Source organism: Camelus ferus, chromosome 18 (assembly GCF_009834535.1).
Source record: "Camelus ferus isolate YT-003-E chromosome 18, BCGSAC_Cfer_1.0, whole genome shotgun sequence".
In the NCBI taxonomy this organism is placed as follows: domain Eukaryota; kingdom Metazoa; phylum Chordata; class Mammalia; order Artiodactyla; family Camelidae; genus Camelus; species Camelus ferus.
The window spans coordinates 20,029,700-20,050,329 of NC_045713.1; the positions used below are offsets into that span (position 1 = coordinate 20,029,700).

The 20,630-nt window shown below is 43.1% G+C and overlaps 1 protein-coding gene across 1 annotated transcript in view; it reads right to left on the reverse strand.

Moving 5' to 3' along the window:
* The window catches only part of IL21R (interleukin 21 receptor), a 50,775-nt gene extending 31,405 nt beyond the window's left edge, over positions 1 to 19,370 (reverse strand). The window contains exon 1 of the mRNA XM_032460586.1: positions 19,322 to 19,370. The gene's annotated coding sequence lies outside the window, so the exon portion shown is untranslated. The remainder of the gene's footprint in view (positions 1 to 19,321) is intronic.
* Positions 19,371 to 20,630: the final 1,260 nt, after the last annotated feature.

The following is a 20,630-nucleotide window of genomic DNA, read 5'->3' on the forward strand; positions in this document are numbered from 1 at the left end:
AAGGACCCACTGTGTAGCACAGGGAACTATATTCAATTTCTTGTAATGAGCTGTAATGGAAAAGAATCCGAAAAAAAAAGTATATGTATGTATGTAAAAAAATAAAATAAAATGAATCACAGAAAAAAAAAAAATGGGGACACCTTGCCATTAACACACAGGAACTCAGAAAGAAAACAGAAACAAGAAATTCTCAAGAGCTTTTTCATCTTGTTGACCAGCCAAGCGCCCACGAGAGGATGGGATGTCTGAGGCAGACATTTAAGAAACCTAGGGATAAAATTCACACCCAGCAGCCTCAAAAGAAGAGCAAGAGAGCTGGTGCGGCCACAACTACACTGACTACCTTGCCTTTTTTTTAAGCACCCAGGTGTGCTCATGTACTTCCCAAACCACATGAGGCAAATGAGATTATTCCTATTTTACAAGGGAGAAACCAAGGCTCAGAAGGGTGACATGTCACACTAGCAAAGAAGTGTCATAGCTGGGATTTGAACTGGGGTAGACCTGATACCTAAGCCTACCCCAGGCTGTGGAAATGGGCCCAAACATTTCATCCTTGAAATGTTACCAGGATGAATGGGGGCTGTTTTGTGCTGTGTGTTTTGATGACACAGGTTGGCTCAAACACACATGCCATCCCTCCTCAGCTGACTCATTTTGGGGAAACAATTTGCAGCTAAGCCACATGACCCTTCCAGAGAAAAAGAGAAAGCGTCTTGTTATTTATTTCTTCTATTTTTTTTCTTCTGTTTTTGAGGAACTTGGTACAAATTCCCCTGTGGCTGATTTGAAGGATGTTTGCCCTAAAGACATTCTCTTCCTCACGACCGAAGCGTGTGTTCTCTGGATCATAAATCTTGGGAAGAAGCCAGCTTTTCTTTCTCTTGCTCTTGCTCTTCAGGGTGAGTTTTCTGATACCATGGATGAAAGATCAAGAGAAGGACAAGTGAAAGAAAAGAGTTAAAATTTGCTGGTAGCCGACTCTGTGCCAGGGTTTTAAGGACTTTAAACATGCATCATCTCACTTAAACCCCAGAATAACTCAAGGTAATTATTGTTACTACCATTGTCATCATCCTTATTTTACAGATAAGGAAACTGAGGCTCAGAGAGGTTAAGTGACTTGTCCAAGGTCACACAGCTGGAGAGTGGCAGAGTTGAGATTTGAACTCAGTCATTCGGGCTCCTGAGCTTACGTCCTGTCACTGACTACACTGCTTTTGGATGTATGTCAACCCAAAGATATTCAATCCTGCCTCTGGCCCTCCCTCCCATCTGCCTGCCTTCCTCCTTCCCGTTCTTCTCTCCACTCACCCACTCACCCACCTACTCACTCATCCATTCTTCCATCCACCCACCGATTCTCTCCTTCTTGCCTTCTACCCACCAATACTGAATATGCCCTTGGCGATGTACTGGGGATTCCCTCCAGAAATACACACGGGTGACAGCCCTCGTGGAACCTATATTCTAGTGGGGAGAGACAGACAAAAGGAAGTCACAGACATGGGGGAGGGTATAGCTCAAGTGGTAGAGCACATGCTTAGCATGCATGATGTCCTGGGTTCAGTCCCCAGTACCTCCTCAAAAAATAAATAAACCTAGTTACCTCCCCTACCCCTGCCAAAATAAAATAATAGTGCAATAATAAATAAATAAAATATTTTTAAAAAGAAGTAACAGACAAATTAAACGAAAATTGTACTATCATAGAGAACCAATGAGAGGTCTAGGTAGTGACAAAGAGGGGCACCCTGGATGGTTAAGAAATACCCCAGCCATAGGGGAAACATTTTAGGCAGAAGGAACCGCAGGTGCAAAGGCACTGAGATGGGAAGGAAGATGGCTTGTTCCAGGAACTTGAGAATAGCATGGGGATTACAGTGAGCAAGCAAAGGACTACTAGGGGGTAAAGTCATGGAAGTCTCACATCTTATACGTCACATGGGACCTTGCAGGGTGGGGTAAGGAAGGTAGATTTGGTCCCAAGGAGACTGGAAATCATCTGAGGTTTCATCAGAGAGGTGACTTAATCTAATTTACATTTTCAAAAGAGTCCTCCAGCTATAATTTAGGGGGTGGGTGAGATGCAACAGGCACCACTTAACTCCCTGTGTTTAAAAGGTAAGGTGCTTTTGGAAGTGGAAATTTAACAGCTGCCACGTTCTTTGCAGTGAACGTGAGTCCCCTCAGAAACAGATCTGTGTTCAGGGAAGGGTCTCTTAAGGGCCCCTCTGGGTCTGTAAGTGTGGCCCCCAAAGTCTCAAAAGAAGGTGTAATAGGATCCCTCAGCACCCTCCCAACACCCCTTAGCATTTAAAGCTGGTCAATGGGGAGGAAGTGGTTAAATTTGCATTTCAGCCAAGGGGCCTACTGGGGAAAAATAAATTGAGACAACCCCTCCTTCAACCCATTTCCTCTTCTTTATTTTTATTTTAAGAAGTTTATTGAAGTATAATTTACATAGCATAAAATTCAGCCACTAGAAGTGTACAATTCAATGATTTTTAGTAAGTTTTCTGAATCTTGCAACCATCACCACCATCTAATTTTTGAACATCTCCAAAAAGGTCCCTTGCTCCTGTTTGCAGCCAATCTCATTCCCACTCCCAGCCCCCGTAATCTCCTTTCTGTCTCTACTGATTCTCCTTTTTCTTTTCTGGGCATTCCATATAAATTGAATCTTACATTTGGTCTTTTGTGTCTGGTTTCTTTTACTCAGCAATAATAATGTGTGTGTGTAGTCCATGTTGTAGCAGGCACTTCATTCATTTGTATCACTGAGTAATATTCTACGGCATGGATATGGGGCCTTTGCTTCATTCATCAGCTGATGAAAGATTGTGTTCACTTTGTTATGAATAATACCGCTATGAACATTTCCATGCAAATCTTTGTGCAGACATACATTTCTGGAGTGGATTACTGGGTCATACGGTAATTCTACATCTAACTTACTGAAGAGATGACAAACCGTTCTTCACGGCAGCTGCACCATTTTACATTACCACCAGCAATGTATGAGAATTCCCATTTCTCCACATCCTTTCCAACACTTATTATTTTCCTTTTTCTTTTTAACTATAGTCATCTTAGTGGATGTAAAGTGGTGTCTCACTGTGGTTTTGCTTTGGATTTCCCTAATGGTTAATGATGCGGGATATCTTTTCATGTGCTTGGTAGTCATTTATACATCTTCTTTGGAGATCTGTCTACTCAAGTCCTTTGCCTGTTTTTAAATTGGGTTGTGCTATAGACTGTCTGTCCCCCATCCCAAAATCGTAAGTGGAAACCCTAACCCCCAAATGTAACAGTTTTAGAAGGTGGGGCCTCTGGAAGCTGATGAGGTCATGAGGTCAGAGCCCTCATGAATGGGAACAGTGCCCTTATAAACAAGACCCCAGGGAGATAAGTTGCTCCTTCTGCACTGTAAAGACATGATAGCCTATGAACAAGGAAGCGGGCTCTACCGAATCTGCTGGCACCTTGATGTTGGACTTCCTAGTCTCCAGAACTGTGAGAAGTAAATTATGTTTATAAGCTACATAGTCTAATGTATTTTGTTGTAGCAGCCCAAACAGACTCATACAGGTTGCCTGTCATTTTGTTGTTGAGTTGCAAATGTTCTTTATATATTCTGGATAAAAGACTCTTATCAGATATATGATTTACAAATATTTTCTCTCCTTCTGTGGTCATCTTTTCACTTTCTTGATAGTGTCCTTTGATGCACAAAAGTTTTTAATTTTTGTGAACTACAGTTTATCTCTTTTTTCTTTTGTTGCCCATGCTTTTGGTGTCATGTCTAAGAACCCACTGCCAAATCTAAGGACATGAAGATTTACCCTTATACAAATAAAAGATTTACCTTTATATACCCTTATATAAATAAAAGAATTTTATTGTGTTAGCTCTTCTATTTAGGTCTCTAATCCATTATATTAATTTTTGTATATGACGTGAGATAAGGGTCCAACTTCATTCTTCTCTATGTAGGTATCCAGTTGTTCCAGCACCCACTTGCTGAAGCAGCTGTTCTTTCCCCATTGAATTGTCTTGGCATCCTTGTCAAAAATCGTTGTCCATACATGCGTGGATTTATTTCTGGACTCTCAATTCAATTCCATTGATCTCTATTTCTATCCTTATACCCAATTCACACTGTTTTGACTGGCAGATTTACAGTCAGTTCTGAAATTGGGAGTTTGAGCCCTCCAATTTTGTTGTTCTTTTCAAAGATTGTTTTGGCTATTCTGGGTCCCGTGCAATTTCATATGAATTTTAGAATCAACTTTTCCATTTCTGAAAGAACAAAAGGGATTGCATTGAATCTATAGGTCATTTTGAGAAATACTGCCATCTTAACCATGTAAATTCTTCCGTTACATGAACATGGGATGCTTTTTCATTTACTTAGATCTTTCACTTCTTTCAGCAATGTTTTAGAGTTTTACACATATAAGTCCTTCATCTTCTTGAATTTATTCTTATTTTTGATGCTATTGTATATGGAATTGTTTTCTTACTTTCCTTTTTGGATTGCTCATTACTAATGTATAGAAACACAACTACTTTTTGTAGGCTAATCTTGTATTCTGCCATTTTACCTAATTTATTTATTAGCTCTAACAATTTCTTTGTGGATTCTTAAGAATTTTCTAGATGTATTATGTCATCTACAAATAGAGGCATTTTACTTCTTTTCTCGTTTCTTTTCTTTCTTTTTCTTGATGAATTGCTCTGGCAAAAACTTTCAGTATAATGTTTAATAGCAGTGGTGACAGCTGGCATCCTTGTTTCTGATCTTAGGGGGAAAGCTCTCAGCCTGTCATTCATCAAGAGTGATGTTAGCTGTGGGTTTTTCACATACGGCGTTTATGATGCTGAGGGATTTCCATTCTAATCCTAGTTTTCTAAGTGTTTTTTATTATGAAAGGGTGTTGAATTTTGTCAAATGGTTTTTTGCATCAGTTGAGATGATCATGTGGGTTTTTTCTTCATTTTCTTAATATGGAGTACTACACTGATTACTTTTCTCAGGGTAAACCACCCTTGCATTCCGGGGAAAAACCCTACTTGGTCATGGTGTATAATCCTCTTATATGTAATAAGATTCAGCTTGCTGTTATCTTGTTGAGGATTTTGCATCTATATTCATAAAGGATATCAGTACATAGTTTTCTTCTGCTGTCTTTATCTGGCTTTGATATCACAGAATGACTTAGGAAGTGTTCCCTCCTCTTCTATTTTGTGGAAGAGCTTGAGAAGGACTGATGTTAACTTTTCTTTAAATGTTTGGTAAATTTTATCAATGAAGCCACCTGACTCTAGACTTTTCTTTATTAGAAGGTTTTTGATTACTGATCCAACTTTTCCCTTATATACCTGCTTAGATTTTCTATTTCTTTTAAAGTCAGTTTTTGTAATTTATGTCTTTTTAGGAATTTTTCCATTTCATCTAGGTTGTCTAATTTTTGATATACAATAGTTCACTACCTTATAATCCATTTTATTCTGTAAGGCTGGTAGTAATGAGCTCATTTCCATTTCTAATTTTAGTTAGTTGCATTTTCCTCTTTTTTGCTTAGGCCAGCTAAGGGTTTATCAATTTTGTTGATCTTTTCAAAGAAAAACAACTCTCGGTTTTGTTGATCTTCTCCATTGTTTTCCTATTCTTTATTTCATTTGTTTCCACTCTAATCTTCATTAATTTCCTTCCTCTGCTAGCTTGGGGTTTAATTTGCTCTTCTTTTTCTAATTCCTTAAGGTGTATGGTTAGGTTACTGATTTGCAGTCTTTCTTATTTTTTAATAAAGTCCTCTGTAGTTCCACATTTGATGTTTCGCTCTGCTTTCACTGTACCCCATATGTTTTGGTATGTTGTGTTTTCATTTTCACTTGTTCCTCAGTATTTTCTAATTTTCCTTGTTACTTCTTTGACTCATCGGTTGTTTAATAGTGCATTATTCAATTTCCATGTATTTGTGAATTTCCCAGTTTTCCTTCTGTTCTTGATATTAAGCTTCATTCTACTGTGATCAGAGAAGATGTTTAGTATAACATCAATCTTTCAAAATTTATTGAGACTTGTTCTGTGCCTTAAAATCTGGTCTATCATAGAAAATGCTCCATGTACACTTGGAGGTCACTGCTGTTGTTAGATATCATGTTCTGTATATGCCTAGATGTCCGATTGGTTTATAGTATTGTTCAAATCTTCCACTTCATTATTAACCTTCTAACTAGCTGTCCTATTCAGTATTGAAAGTGGAGTACTGAAATCTCCAACTATGATTGTAAAACTGTCTATTTCTGCATTCAGTTCTTTCAATGTTTGCTTATTTATTTGGGGGCTCTGCTGTTTAGTGCATATATTTTTATAATTATTTATCTTCTTGACGAATTGACACTTTTGTCAACATATAATATTTTTCTTTGTCTCTAACAATTTTGACTTAAAACTTATCTTACTGATATTATTATATCCACTCCAGCTCTCTTCTGCTTACTATTTGCATGGAATATCTTTTTCCATCCTTTCACTTTCAACCTATTTGTGTCTTTGGATATAAAGTGAGTCTCTTGTAGACAGTGTATGGCTGAATCATGTTTTTCATTCATCCTGACAATCTCTTTGTTTTAACCAAGGCGTTTAATCCATTTATATTTAAAGTGTTTACCGATAAGGAAGGATTTTGCCATTTTGCTATTTGTTTTACATATATAGTGCCTTTTTTTATTATTCAGTTCCTCCATTATTCTCTTCTTTTGTGTTTGATTTTTTTCTAGTGTGCCATTTTGATTGCCTCCTCATTCCTTTCCCATATATTTTTAAGCTATTTTCTTACTGGTTACCTTGTGAATTATAATTAAAATGCTAAATGTATAATAATCTAATCTGAATTGATACCAATTTAACTTCAAAAGTATATGAAAACTCTGATGTATGCAGCTCTATCTTTCACCTTTTTACATTGCTTTTGTTATAAATTACATCTTTATATATTATGTGTCCACTAACACTGATATGTAATTATTATATATGCATTTATCCTTATATCTTGTGGGAAACAAAAAGAGACATTACAAACCAAAATATAATAATATTGGCCTTTACATTTACTTTTGTATTTACCTTTACTGGTGTTCTTTATTTATTCATATGACTTTGAGTTACTGTCTGTGCCCTCTCATTTCAGCCTGAAACACTCCCTTTAGTATTTCTCATAGGGCAGGTTCTGATCTTGGAATGTCTTAAATTCTCCTTCATTAAGTTTTGCCAGATATAGAAGATAGATTGGCAGGTTTTTTTTTTTTTTTCAGTACTTTAATTATGTCATCCTTTGCCTTCTGACTTCTGTGGCTTCTGATAAGAAATCAGCTATTAATCTTATTGAGGATTCCTTGTAGGTGACACATCACTTCTCTCTTCTGATTTCAAGATTCTCTCTTTGTCTTGCAACGGTTTAATTATAACATGTCTTGATGTATATTTTTCTGTGTTTAACCTAGTTGAAGTGTGCTGAGTTATTGAGATGTATAGATTCATGTATTTCATCAAATTTGGAAAGTTTCTCATCATTGTTTCTTCAAATATTCTTTATGGTCCTTTCTCTCCTCTTCTTCTGGGACTCTTATAATACGTATGTTAATATACTTAATGCTGTCCCACAAGTCCATTAGGTTCTGTTGATTTGTCTTCACTCTTTTTCTCTCTGTGCACCTCAAACTGGCTAATTTCAATTTGCCCATCTTCAGTCACTGATTCTTTGTTCAACCTGCTTCAAATCTGACACTGAACTCTTTTGGTAACTTTCTCATTCCAGTATTTACTTTTCAGCTCCAGAATTTCTACTTGGTTCCTTTTTATAATTTCTGTATCTTTATTGATATTCCCTATTTATTCATACATCATTGTGGTTTCCCTTAGTTCCTCATCCATGGTTTCCTTTAGCATTTTGAGCATATTTAAGACAACTGACTTAAAATCTTTAAGTCCAATGCCTGGACTTCCTCAGGGACAGTTTCTATCAATTTCTTTTTTGTTCCTTGTGGATGAGCCATGATTTTCTATCTCTTTTGTGCCTTTTAAGTTGTTGCTGAAAACTGGGCATTTTGGATGTTATAATGTGGTAACTCTGGAAATCAGATTCTCCCCTGCCCCTCTGCCCCAACAGGGATTGCTTTCGTTGTCTGTTGTGGCTGCAGCCATCCATTTGTTTAGTGACTTTTCCAATCTATTTGTGCAAATACTATATTCCTTGTTGTGCATGTTCTCTCAAGTCTCTATTCCATGACCTCAGCAGTCAGCTGGTGATCTGTTAGAGATTTTCTTTAACACTTGGTGCCAAAATGAAAAACGCAAAACAGAAACAGAACAAAACATATTTTCTTAGTCTTCACAGATTGGCTCTGAGCTGCGGCATGTCTTCAATGCTTAGCCAGGCTGAATACAACTATGTCTTAGCTTTCACCTTCACTCTTCATGTGCTTGTAAAGAGCCCAGAGATCAGCCAGAGGTGCAAGCCTGGGGTCCTCTCAGACCTTTTCTGTACATGCATTCAGCCCTGGGCATATGCATTGTACTCTAGATCCCCTGGTAAATGTGGAAGCCTTTCAAAGCCCTTGTACATTCCTCCTTATCCTCCTCCTTCACAGGCTTTTTGGTCGGCCTACTGCTTGTTCTGTCCATCATCCCTTGCCCCACTGGGTAGCACAGTCTTTAAATTATTTCAACAGACACTGCCTAAGAAGCAGCTCCAGCCCTGAAAGAATTTCAAGGCGGGCAAAACAAAGGCAAATGCCTGAGCCAATTCCTCAGGAAGCTACCAGACAGATCAAAAGATACAACCACAATTCTTTGAGAATAAGGTCTGTATTGCACATTCTTGTCCCAGCAAATCACACCAAAAATGCAGACTACTGTTCAAACAGCCACCACTGAGCTGGAGAATAGGAAATGGTGAGCAGACAAGCAAAAATGCCACATCATATTTGTACCAAAGATGAGGAGTCTCTTTCTTCATTATGCATTCCGCTGGTTGCTTTAAAATTTTGAATAGATTCCAAACTTCCAAAAAAAGTTGATTCTGACAGTTTTTAGCAGCTTAATTCTTGCTTCAATGGAAACACTGATCCTTGGAATTCTCTAAATTTTAAAGTTTATTAAAATCAAATCTACCTTTTTTTTTGGTCGATTGCACTTTTGGGGCCATATCTAAGAACACTGTGCCTCCCCCAAGGTAACAAAAATTTTCTTCATGTCTTCTTCTAAAGGTTTTATTGTTTTACTTATGTTTAGAATTATGATTCATTTTGAGCTAATTTTTATGTATAATGTGAGATATGATCTAAATTTATCTTTTTGCATGTGGATATCCAATTGTCCCAGCATAATATGTTAAAAAGATTATCCTTTCCCTGTGGGATTACCTTAGCACCTATTCTGAAAATTAATTTACTGTAAATGTACAGACTTAGTTCTGGACTCTATTCTCTTTCATCACTTTATATCTATATGCCAGGACCACACTGTCTTGATTATAGCAGCTTTGTAGTAAGTTTGGAAATTGGGAAGTGAAAAGTCATCCAAATTTATTCTGCTTTTTCAGAATTGTTTTGGCTATTCTGAGTCTTTTAAATTTCTATATACAATTAGGATTAGCTTGTTAATTTCTGTAAAAATAGCTACTTGGATTTTGACAAGGATTGTTGAATCTATATTCAACAATTTGGAGAGATGTGCCCTCTTAAAAATACTGTGTCTTCTGACCTACATACATGAACTAGCTCTCCATTCATTTAGATCTTTTAAAATTTCTCTCAGACACATCCTTCGTCATCCATTTCCTTTTGAGGCCCAACATTGCGGGGCTCCTCTGGTGGACCAAATGGTCTGCTTAGGGCCTGAGCCAAGGAAGGGCAGGAGGCGTTTCACTGAGAATTCCCCATAGAGGATTTATAGCAGGAGGGCTGGGTTGTGCACACATGTAGCTGAGACCAAGAACTCTTCTATTCTGTTACCCTGATAATATGGGTTTATTTCAAGAACAATGGCTTAATATAAAGGAAAAACTAATAAATAGTACCTTCAATTATGAGTAACCCAGAAGGGATATGATCATCCTGTTTTAAAGACTCACCTTAAGATGTTTCAGGTTCTGGACCAGTAGGACTCTCATCCAAGCAGATAATAATGTCTTAGAATTTTGTAAATCTCTCCCCTAAATTAGTCTCCCTGATGGGCTGATCAGATCCCCCTAGCCATCGATCACACTGACTGCTGTTTGAGGCAGGATCGGTGTCTTGGTTGGGTTCCCCCAGAAACAATTTCTAAGACAAGGATTCAAGTGCGAGTGGTGGATTTGGGAGGTGGTCCCAGGAAACAGCTGTAGGGCAGTGAGAAGTGAGACAGGGGAGGGAACGAAGCCAACAGAGAGTCTTAAGGAGCAGGTTACTGCTGTGGCAACTGGAACTTAATCCAGTTAATTACTCCAAACTGTCCCAGATGAGGAACAAGGAAGCTGGGGTATTACTTCACTAAGACCCCACTGATGGTTAGAAGAGGGCTGCTTCCAAGGGCAATTCTAGCTGGCCAACTGTGTGTACCTGCAGCCAAAAATAAGCCCTCAGACTGCCAGTTGCAAGTATTTGCAATAAGAATGCCTCAGTGTGTAACGTTGAGACTGTGAGGGTGAGGCTCCAACATCTGCAAATGGCAGCAACCACTAATTATCTCCCAGCTTCCATCCTGCCCTTCTTCCTCATGTCAGAATCACAGTGTAATTCTGGACAGCAACATGCCCAGCTAACATACCACTTCCCAGCATCCCTTGCAGCTAACGATGGGAGTGTTCAGACGGAGCTTCTGAGATCACCCTTTGGCCCTTCTAGTCTTCCCGTTCTTCCATTTGCCTGTCTTACTAAAGTGTAGATGTGATGGCTAGAGCTCTAGCAACCATTTGGAACCAAAGGGAAAGACCAAGACAACCACAGAGAACTCAGCATTGATATCACAGGCCATGAACCAACGTCAGTAGCGACTTGCCTCTGGGCTTCACATGACGCAGGACCGTTAAGTGTTTCAGCCATTGTGGCTGCACTGTTACACCACCTGAATGCAAATGCTAACCACACAAGGGGCTCGAATGAATAACAAAAACAGAAAGGGGCTCATCTGGATACCCAGACTGGTGGAGCAAGTTACGCCAGGTACGTATAAAAAACTGACAAAGTTGAAATGAACCAGGAAGAGAGGGTTACATTAATCATTTACAAAATATTGATAACATGGAATACTCTGCAGATATTAAAGCAGCGTGATTAATTTGTATATCAATGTAGATGATATAGAAATAGATATCCCTTACTATTTAAGATCAAAAGGGGTACTAGAATAAGTAAGAAAAATCAGGTTTTGTGTATAAGTACCATGTGAAATTTCAGAGTCATCCCTTTATAAGGAGGTGCCTTATAGTTTAAATTTTCTTTTAAGTTTTTAAAAATAAAAGAAGATTGGAACATTTCCACTGGGAGTCTTGAGCTGCCATGTGAGAAATCTATGAACTCTGAGATGGCCATGCTGTGGGGACGCCAAGCCGCACAGAGAAGTCATGTGTAGGTTTTCTGGTCGGCTGTTCTGTCTGAGTCACCCTGACCCAGGTGCCAGGCCTGCAGGTAAAACAAGCCATCAGATGATTCGAGCCCTTAACACCCCCCTAGCCTTCAAATCTCCCTGGCTGAGGTCCCAGACACCCCGGAGCAGAGACAAACCGTCCCTGCTGTGTCCCATCCAAACACCTGACCCACAGAATCAATGACCATGACAAAATGGTTGTTTAACACCACTAAAAAAATAAATAAATAAATAAATAAATAAATAAATAAATAAATAAATAAATAAATAAATAAATAAAGTAAGGGGAGGGAATGTAACCTTGCACTCTTTCCCCTTCCTTCCTCTTGCTCCCTGGAAAGTGGACGTGCTGGTGGCTGTCTCGGATGATACAGACCAAGGTAATATTCTAAGGGTGGCTGAGCAGCAAAAGAGAAGGAGCCTGGGTGCCTGGGTGACCTCATGGATCACCACTGAGCCCCGGACACCTCCCTCCCCACTGTGACATGTTGAGAGAAACCTCTCTTATTTAAGCCACTATCAACTTGAGTTTTGGGGATATGCAGCTGATCCTGTATTTGAACTAATACTCACGGATACAGATTTGGATACAGATGTGGATGGAGACACAGAGGTAGACACAGATGCAGACAGAATCCTGACTGATGGATCAATGCCCATCAGGGGCTTATCATGGAGGAAAAAAGGTGAAACCTGACACTGGAAGCTAACAATCTCTGTCATACCCTAGAAAAGAAACTGAACGCATTTTACTACTCAGGGCCCATCCGTAACAGTGTTACTTCAGTGGTAGTTGTAGAAAACCTAACCAAGCAAGCTCAGCAAAGTTGGGCACGCACTGCAGCAGGTGGGCAAAGCTCAGAAAGGGATTCTCTCCTTCTGCAGCCTGGAGAAACCCTGGACTCCTGGAAACCCTGAACTCCCAACTCACCAGCTCTGCAGTCAGAGTGGAAAGGAACTGTTCCCATGGACTCCAGCCAGAAAAATTCCAGGGAATTATCTGCATTGGCTTGGCCTGAATCACAAGCCAATCTGTGTGCCAGTCTGGGGTCAAGGATGGCTCAGCCTGAGTAACTTGGAAATCCCTGGACCAGTCACTGTGGCCAGAGGGAAGGAGGCTTTGATTGGGTAACCGGCAACCCACCTCTGTGGTTATCAAAAAGAAGACGGTGCAAGTACGGGGTTATCTGTGCGAAGACTACAGCCACCACATATACTAATATTGCTGTAGACTGAATTGCTTCCACCCCCCTCCCCCAGTTCATACGCTGAAGCCCGAATCCCCAGTGTGATTCTACCTGCCCTTCAGGAGGTAATTATACTTAAATGAGGTCAGAAGGGTGGAGCCCTAATCCAGTTAGACTGCGGTGTCATAAGAAGAGGACGAGGCACCAGAGTTCTCTCTCCCTCCACCTTGTGAAGGTGCAGTAAGAAGGCGGCTGTCTGCAGGCCAGGAAGAGAACCCTTACCAGAACCCAACTGTGCTGACTTCCAGCCTCCAGAACACTGAGAAAATAAATTTCTGTTGTTTAAGTCTACAAGTCTATGGTAACTTTTTTATGGTAGCCCAAACAGACTAAGACACATTTCTCTGTATTAGTCAAGGTTCTCCAGAGAAACACAGTCTTGACTAATACAATTATTAATAACAAAAATAGCAAAGTTGTTTACATTTTAGGGGAACTTACCATCTATTAGGTACTGTGCTAAGATATCACAATCACCTTTTAATATCTCCATTTAGACTCAAGGAAATGGAGATGTGAGAGTTTAAGCAACTTGCCCCTGATCGCGTAGCGCTAGTAAGTGGTTAAGGCAGTATTTGAACCTGGGTGGTCCAGCTCCAAGTGTTAACAGGGCTACATCCAGGTGGTGAGAATTTTTATTTTTAATTTTTTGTACTTTTCTGTATTGAGTTTTTAAAGTGATACATTGCTTCCGAAATCTGAGGAAAATAATCAAGCTATTTCCATTTGGGGAATAAAAAAAGGACGGCCACAAGGCACCTGCATGCCAGGGACAGGGCATAGCAAGAGGGGAAGGCGTTAAAAATGTATAGAGATGTGAGTCATCGTCCTTCCAGAGACACTGACCGAGGATGAGTGCAACGTCCTTTACTTCAGGTCAAATAGTCAATTTCACATGTAAAAGGGTGACAACAGGATGCAACATGTGCTTGGGGATTTTTCCCAACGTCAAGTGTGTTCTGTTCAAGAGAAACTGGAAGCCCCCGAGGCTGAATTAATAGAGGTGTGGTGCCAGAACAAGGGAGGTTAGCCTCACTGAAGTGGCCACACCTGCAGTCTATGTCTAGATCTGGCCTTCCGTTTTTAGGAATATGGGCGAACTGAGGATATTCAGAAGAGGCAACCGAGAAGGTGGTGGGGAGGGATATGAAGAGGGTCTGAAAACCAAGAGAGAGAAGAGGTATTTAGCTCAAAGAAGAGAAGATCCAGGGTGGGGGATGTGAGAGCTGACCTTTAGGTCCAGACCAGCGCAGTCAGAGTTGCCTAATTACCGTCAATGGTGAGCTTCCTGTCCCCGGTGGTATGCAAACCAAGGCTTGGCCACCTGTTGATGTGGGTATATGGTTGGACTGATTGCATGTGTGGTTGGACCACAGGGCCATAAAGGCTCCTTTCATGCTGAGTGTCTGTGAGGCTCTGATTTTTGGAAAAGATGTGGGAGGGCTTACCCTGGAAGGAGGGTGTTATGGATTGAATGTTCGTGTCCCCATCCCCGCCCTGAAAGTCACATATCGCAGCCCTAACTCCCAGTGCGGCTGTGGATGGAGACGGGGCCTCTAAGGAGGTCGTTAAGGATAGGATTGGTGTTCTTGTAAGAAGAAACACCAGGGAGCTGGTCTATCCCTCCTCACCAAGGAAAGGCCATGGGAGGACCTGGCAAGAAAGCAGTAAGCGAGGAAGCGGGTTCTCACCAGGAACTGAATCAGTCGGCACCTTGTTCTTGGACTTTCCTCCCTCCAGAACTGTGAGAAATACATTTCTGTTATTTAAACCATCTTGTCTGTGGTATTTGTTGTAGCAGTCGGAGCTGACTAAGACAGAGAGCTCCTGCGGCAGCTGCTGACTGCTGAGGAGAGTCGCCCATCTCTCCCCTGTAGTCTCTGATTTGTCTCAGTTAATAAAACCGATCTTTCATCACTGTCAATGGTCTCAAGTCCAGTGGGGAAGGGACACACGGGACTCAAAGTAAAGCAGCTGGGACAGTGGCATGTGGTGAGTATAAGACTGACTTTTTTGGGGTGGGGAAGGGCTTTCCAGCACTAATTTATTCTTCAGGTAATTGTGTCCTGATTTTTTCTGTCCTGTTTCCCAGGGAAGCACATGACCCTGTCCTAAGCCAATGTACTCTATTCCCAGGCCATATTAATTAATCCAGTCAGAGTATCAGTGAGAACCAGTGAGACTCCATGAAACTTGTGATGAGACAATTAGGGCAAAGACTCCAGACTTGGAGCAGAGAGGCTGTGCTATCTGTAGCTACTGCAGATAGCTTGTGGCCCCAATGAGAGAACTTGCCACAGAATGGAGTCAACATACAGGAAATGACCCAAGAGATGAACTGAGTCATCAGGAATCAGGACCCCTTGATCCAGCTGTGCCTGAAAGCCAGACATTTTAGTGAAATGAGACAGTAAGTTCCCTTTTGGTTTCAGCCAAAAGGATCAGTTTTCTTTCACTTGAAACTGAAAGAGTCTTGACAGATAGGTGACTTTGTGTCCTAAAAGTGCTATTATGAACATCTTTACAAAGTGCCTTGGAAGCCGAAAAGAGGCAACTATTAATTACATGCCTGGAGTGGTATGGAGGGAGTGTCCAGGGAAGGCTTCACAGAGGAGGGGCCACTTGAACTGGACTTGGAAGGATGAAGAGTAGTTTACCATGATGAAAACATAAGAAAGGCCATTCCAAAGGTTTTCAAAGCCATGGTTGGGGAAACCAAGAAATCCGCTTTTAAATCACCAAAGGGACAAGGAGAAAAATCACAGTGGAAAAATTAGAATGCATTTTGAACTGAACGATCTAAAAAGCACATCTCAAAACTTGTGGGTTGCAGCTAAAACAAGACTTAGAGGGAAATTTGTAGCCTTAAAAATGCATAAATTAGGAAAGAAGAAAAGCTAAAACTGAATGCTTGGAACATTGAACTGGGAAGAAGAGCAGCAAGATAAACACAGAAGGAAATAAAAGAAGGGAAATAATCAAGATCAGAACAGACTGAAAGGAGAAGGAAGCATGCCCTGAAGACGAGCAACCAAACTCCAAGCAGAGACACAGGGTCTTCGGGGAAATGAGGGCCCTGGTGTGGCTGGACATGAGGGAAGTGGTGAGGCCACAGACTGGAGGGGAAGGTGGTACCCAGAGCCATAGAAGGTTCCCAGCAGCGTAGTGAGCTGCGGACACATTGGGCCTTTGGAGACCATCTGCAGATTGAAAAAGGAGAAGAAAAGCCACAAGGATGTCAAGTTCAGTTTTCCAGGAACCAGCCTCTGTCACCACAGCTGCCGGCTGCCTACTGCCATCTTGGCACAGGCTCACTTCTGGTTCAGGAAGAGGCTCCCAAACCCCTTAGGTGGGCTCTCAGGAGGCCCTGGAAGGATGGGGGAGCTGGGTCTCTGCACCTCAGCACTGTGGACATTTGGGCTGGGTAATTCTTTGCTGTGGGGCTGTCCTCCACATGGCAGGATATTGAGCAGCTTCTTGAGCTGCTAGATGCCCTCAGCAGCTCCTCCCAGTTCTAACAACCAGAAGTGTCACCAGACCTTGCCAAGTGTCTCCTGGAGGGGACACTTGATTTGGCGTTGTGGTGGGAGGAGTGCTGGACCCACAGTTTTACCGATGATGATGATGACGTCTCAGGGCTGAGTCACCCTGGGGGACATTTCTTCTTTTGAAAATGCAAAATGGGGCTGGGAAGACCCCCCTACCTCATAGGATAATAACAAGGATGCAATGAAGTCATCATGCCTGGCAGAGCAGGGGCTCAACAGTGGAGGTATGATTAAGCTCCTCAATAATAATTATTCCACCCGCCCCTGGGACCAGGCTGAGGTGGGTGGACCGCGTGTGGGGCTGGATTCCCAGCCCGGCCTCAGCACAGGGTCATCTTTGCTTCCTCACCTTCTCTCATCACCCTGAATCCACCCACCGGTTCTACCTTCAAAACACACTCACAACTAAATTAGGGGTTGGGGATTAACAGACGTACATTACTATATAGAAAACAGATAAACAACAAGGACCTACTGTATAGCACAGGAAACTATACTCAACTTCTTATAATAACATATAATGGAAAAGAATCTGAAAAGAAAAATATATATATATATGTATGTTGCTATATAACTGAATCACTTTGCTGTATACCTGAAACTAACATTGTAAATCAACTACAAATTCTGTAAATTCAACTGTTAATTCAATCAAAAAATTAAAAATAAAATCTAGAAGCTAATAAAATATTTTTTAAAAACATAAAAGGGAGCATCCTAACTTAAATAAATTAGACTTTGTGAAACTCTCAAAAAAAAAAAAAAAAAACCCACACCTAGAACCCACGGCCACCACCTGGCCCAAGCCCCCAGCATCCCTGACCTGGACGATTACAGCAGGCTGCTAATTGGTTTTCCCACGTCTGCCTTCGGACCTTCCCCGCCAAAACCATCCTGTTCTCCTCCCTGCAGAGTGGTCATTTAAAACAGAAATCAGATCACATCACCTCCACGTTCTGAGTCCTTCATAGCCCTCCTGGCTTTCGTAGAATAAACCCGAAGTCCTGACGGTGGCCAGCAAGGCCCTCCGTGGCTGGCCCCCACCACCTGTGAAGTCATCTCCTCCTACCCTCCCTCCCTCTCCCTGCTCCAGGCACGCTGGCCTCCCTGTCTGTCCCCACTCTAGACATGCAGCATCATTAAGGCAGAGATTTGTCTGTTCTGTTCACTGCAGAACCGCCCCATCCCATCTCCAGAGCAGAGCCTGGCACGTAGTAGGTGCTCATGAAAAATTTCTTGAATGATCAAATGCATATTTCAAGGCCCTCCTCTCCACAGCCAGCCCCATTCCACCTCGACTTCGGACTTACTCCAAGAAACAGGCATCCCAGCCAGCCCCAAATCAGGCTGGCCTACAGATGACAGACGAGGTCCTCTGGTCTCAAACGCCATGCGTGGCACACAGGGCTGTTTTCCCCTGCAGTTTCCTCTCCCAGCTCACTCACACTCTGTCTCCAGCCGGGTTGGGCTGTTCCTCCAGACCTTTGCCTGTGCTGTGCCCTCCACCAGATGATGCACTCTTGCCCCCACCATCTCCCAATCAACTGGTTCTCATCCTGCAGATTTCAACGGAGATGTCACCTCCTACAGGAAGCTTTCCTTGATGCCCCTAGACTAGGTGAGTCATCCCTCCTTTGGGCCCAAGCTTCCCTCGTCATGTTGTGGACCACACTGCCTTACTGGGGCTTATATATTTGACCACAAGTTCCATGTGGGCAGGGACCAGTCTTGGCTCCCCCAAGGCCTAGAATAAGACTCAAGAAATGTGATTCGAATGAATCAGTGGATAATTGAACACTCTGGATTAGCCTCAGAGCTCACTTCCTGCCCACCAGCCCCTCCCAGGGCCTGGGCAGCAGTGATGGGAAGTCCCCCATCCTCCTTAATCACTCTGACTGGTGTCAGTCTCCTCTGAGCTACAAAGTTCCCTTTCTGAGCATGATAGCTCTTTTTAGACCCCTTAAAAGGCACCTGGCTCTTTCCATTTTATGGTATGAGTAGAAGATTCTGGCCTAATGAACCGCTAATGGGCACACCCAGGGCCACCCCTAATGGAATCATCGTACGCATATCCTGGGACCACCTTTCCTCAGAGTGAGTTCTTCACCCATCATCTCATAGCTGCCTCCCCAGAGCCCAGGGAGCTGGTCTTGCAAAGACTGACCTCTCCAGGCTGGGAGGATGGAGTCAGGTGACCAAGGAAAGCCCAAGTTCTCCTCCATGAGTCAGGTGGAAGGACAGCTGAGGAGAAGGGGCTGTGATGCTCAGAGCCCAGTTTGCCCCACTTCCACCCGCTTCCGATCATCTTACACCAAGACACAGATTCTTTCCCCATAACCCACATGCAAATCTTAGTGCTCAGCAGAGACGGTCCTTCTCTCTCTGGGACTGGGGTGAGGACAGGGTTGGGGACACAGACGTGTGCAACACACAACTTAAAACATCAGCGGGGGAGGGTATGGCTCAAATAAATAAATAAATAAATAAAACCTAATCCCCCCACCACCTCCCCGGGAAAAAAAACCCAGCAGCAGGCGGCATGACTGAACATTCACTGTGTGCCAAATGCTAGTGTCTTGTTTAGTCCCCAAAACAGCTCCAGGAGGCAGGTGCTATTATCACTCCACCTCACAGATAGAGAAACTGAGGCCCAGAGAGTTTTAAGTACCTCGTCCACAGTGGCACAGATGTGCAGAAATGGAAACCAGAATCCAAGCCTGGCCAGTTTGTTGACCACTGCACCGCAATCTTTCTCACAAACGTCCACGCGCGCCCCTGTGTATACAACTAAACAGATCTCACCTAACACACACACCCGCACGAAATCACACCTTTGCTCACCCACCTATGTGCACATGCAGCCCGAGCTCACATAGATGCCCACGTACCGGGAGACGCGGCACGCGTGCTCACGTGGGCCGGCGAGGGCTCATCCCGCTCGCGCAAGCTCACCGTTCAGGGTCCTTCACACACAGGCCTGTAGAGCCCGATTCACGCGCCTGCGCAGAAAGCACGCGATGCCCCACCCACACACGTTCACACGCGTGAAGGTCACCCGGTCACGTGAGCAGAGGCGCATAGGTGTGTACACGTGCACACTTGCGTACAAATATTTATTGAACATCTACTCTGTGCCAGACACTGTGCTGGCGATATAACAGGGATGAAAACAAAAATCTCATCCTCCCAGGGGCTTGTAAACTGGCGCGGGGAGGGGCACACGCATGCGCAGACACGAACGCGCCAGGGTCAAATCGGACAGGCCCTGGTTATGGAGTATTTGCTACGCAGAGCTGAGCCCGCCCACACATCAAGAGGCCCTGTGAGTACAGTTCCCCCCATGCGCACAAGCACACATGGGAGTAGACACGTCTCTTTCTGCCAGAGCCACAGGGCACAACCTGGGTCTTGGCAGGAGATGGTGGGATGCAGGGGACAGAGACCAGCATAATTTCCAGCACCTTCTGTGGTCTGAGGATCCCCAAACCTCCGTCAACCCACCTGGAACCAGACCATGATCCAAGTGACAAATCAACGTGAATTTGCAGACACAAGCACACCCCACGTGTGCGTGTGTGTGCACGTATGTGTGCCAACCCCCCAGCTCTCCCAGGGCCTCCCGCCCCACCAAGAGCCCCTGCCCCAAAGTCCCCAACCTCCTCCTGTTCCCCCATCTTGCACCTGCAGGAGCCCGGAGACACCTAGGTCTTCCAAGAGGCTGCGCACGCGGGGAGGAAGGGCTGCAATGACTTGGCTTCCAGGCAGCTGTGGTGAGTTTCTGCAAAGACTCCCTTCCTCAAAGAGGCTCCTCTTTACTGAAAGTTCGGGCTGCCGTGGTTTCCCCACATTCACATGGGGAAAAGGTCAAACATGCAAAAATATTTACCAAAAACTGTCTATCAGTCAATCAACACACATTTACTCACAACTGCAGCCTGCATGCTGGGCTGGGCTTGGCGGAGTGGGAGGGGGAAGAGGGGAAGGAAGCACCATAGGCTTTGTCCTTCAAAGGTCAAGGGGCCATGAGGGAGCTGTGGCTAGCCATAGCGGGAGGGGGAGAGTGGTCCAGGCAGAGGGAGCTGCATAAATAAAACCTGGTGGTGGGAAAGCGTGTCGCAGTGAGATCAAAACAGGCACTCTGTGGTCCCCTCAAATTACAACTGGTTGTGTGCTGGTCAGCCATCAATCAAAAAGTGA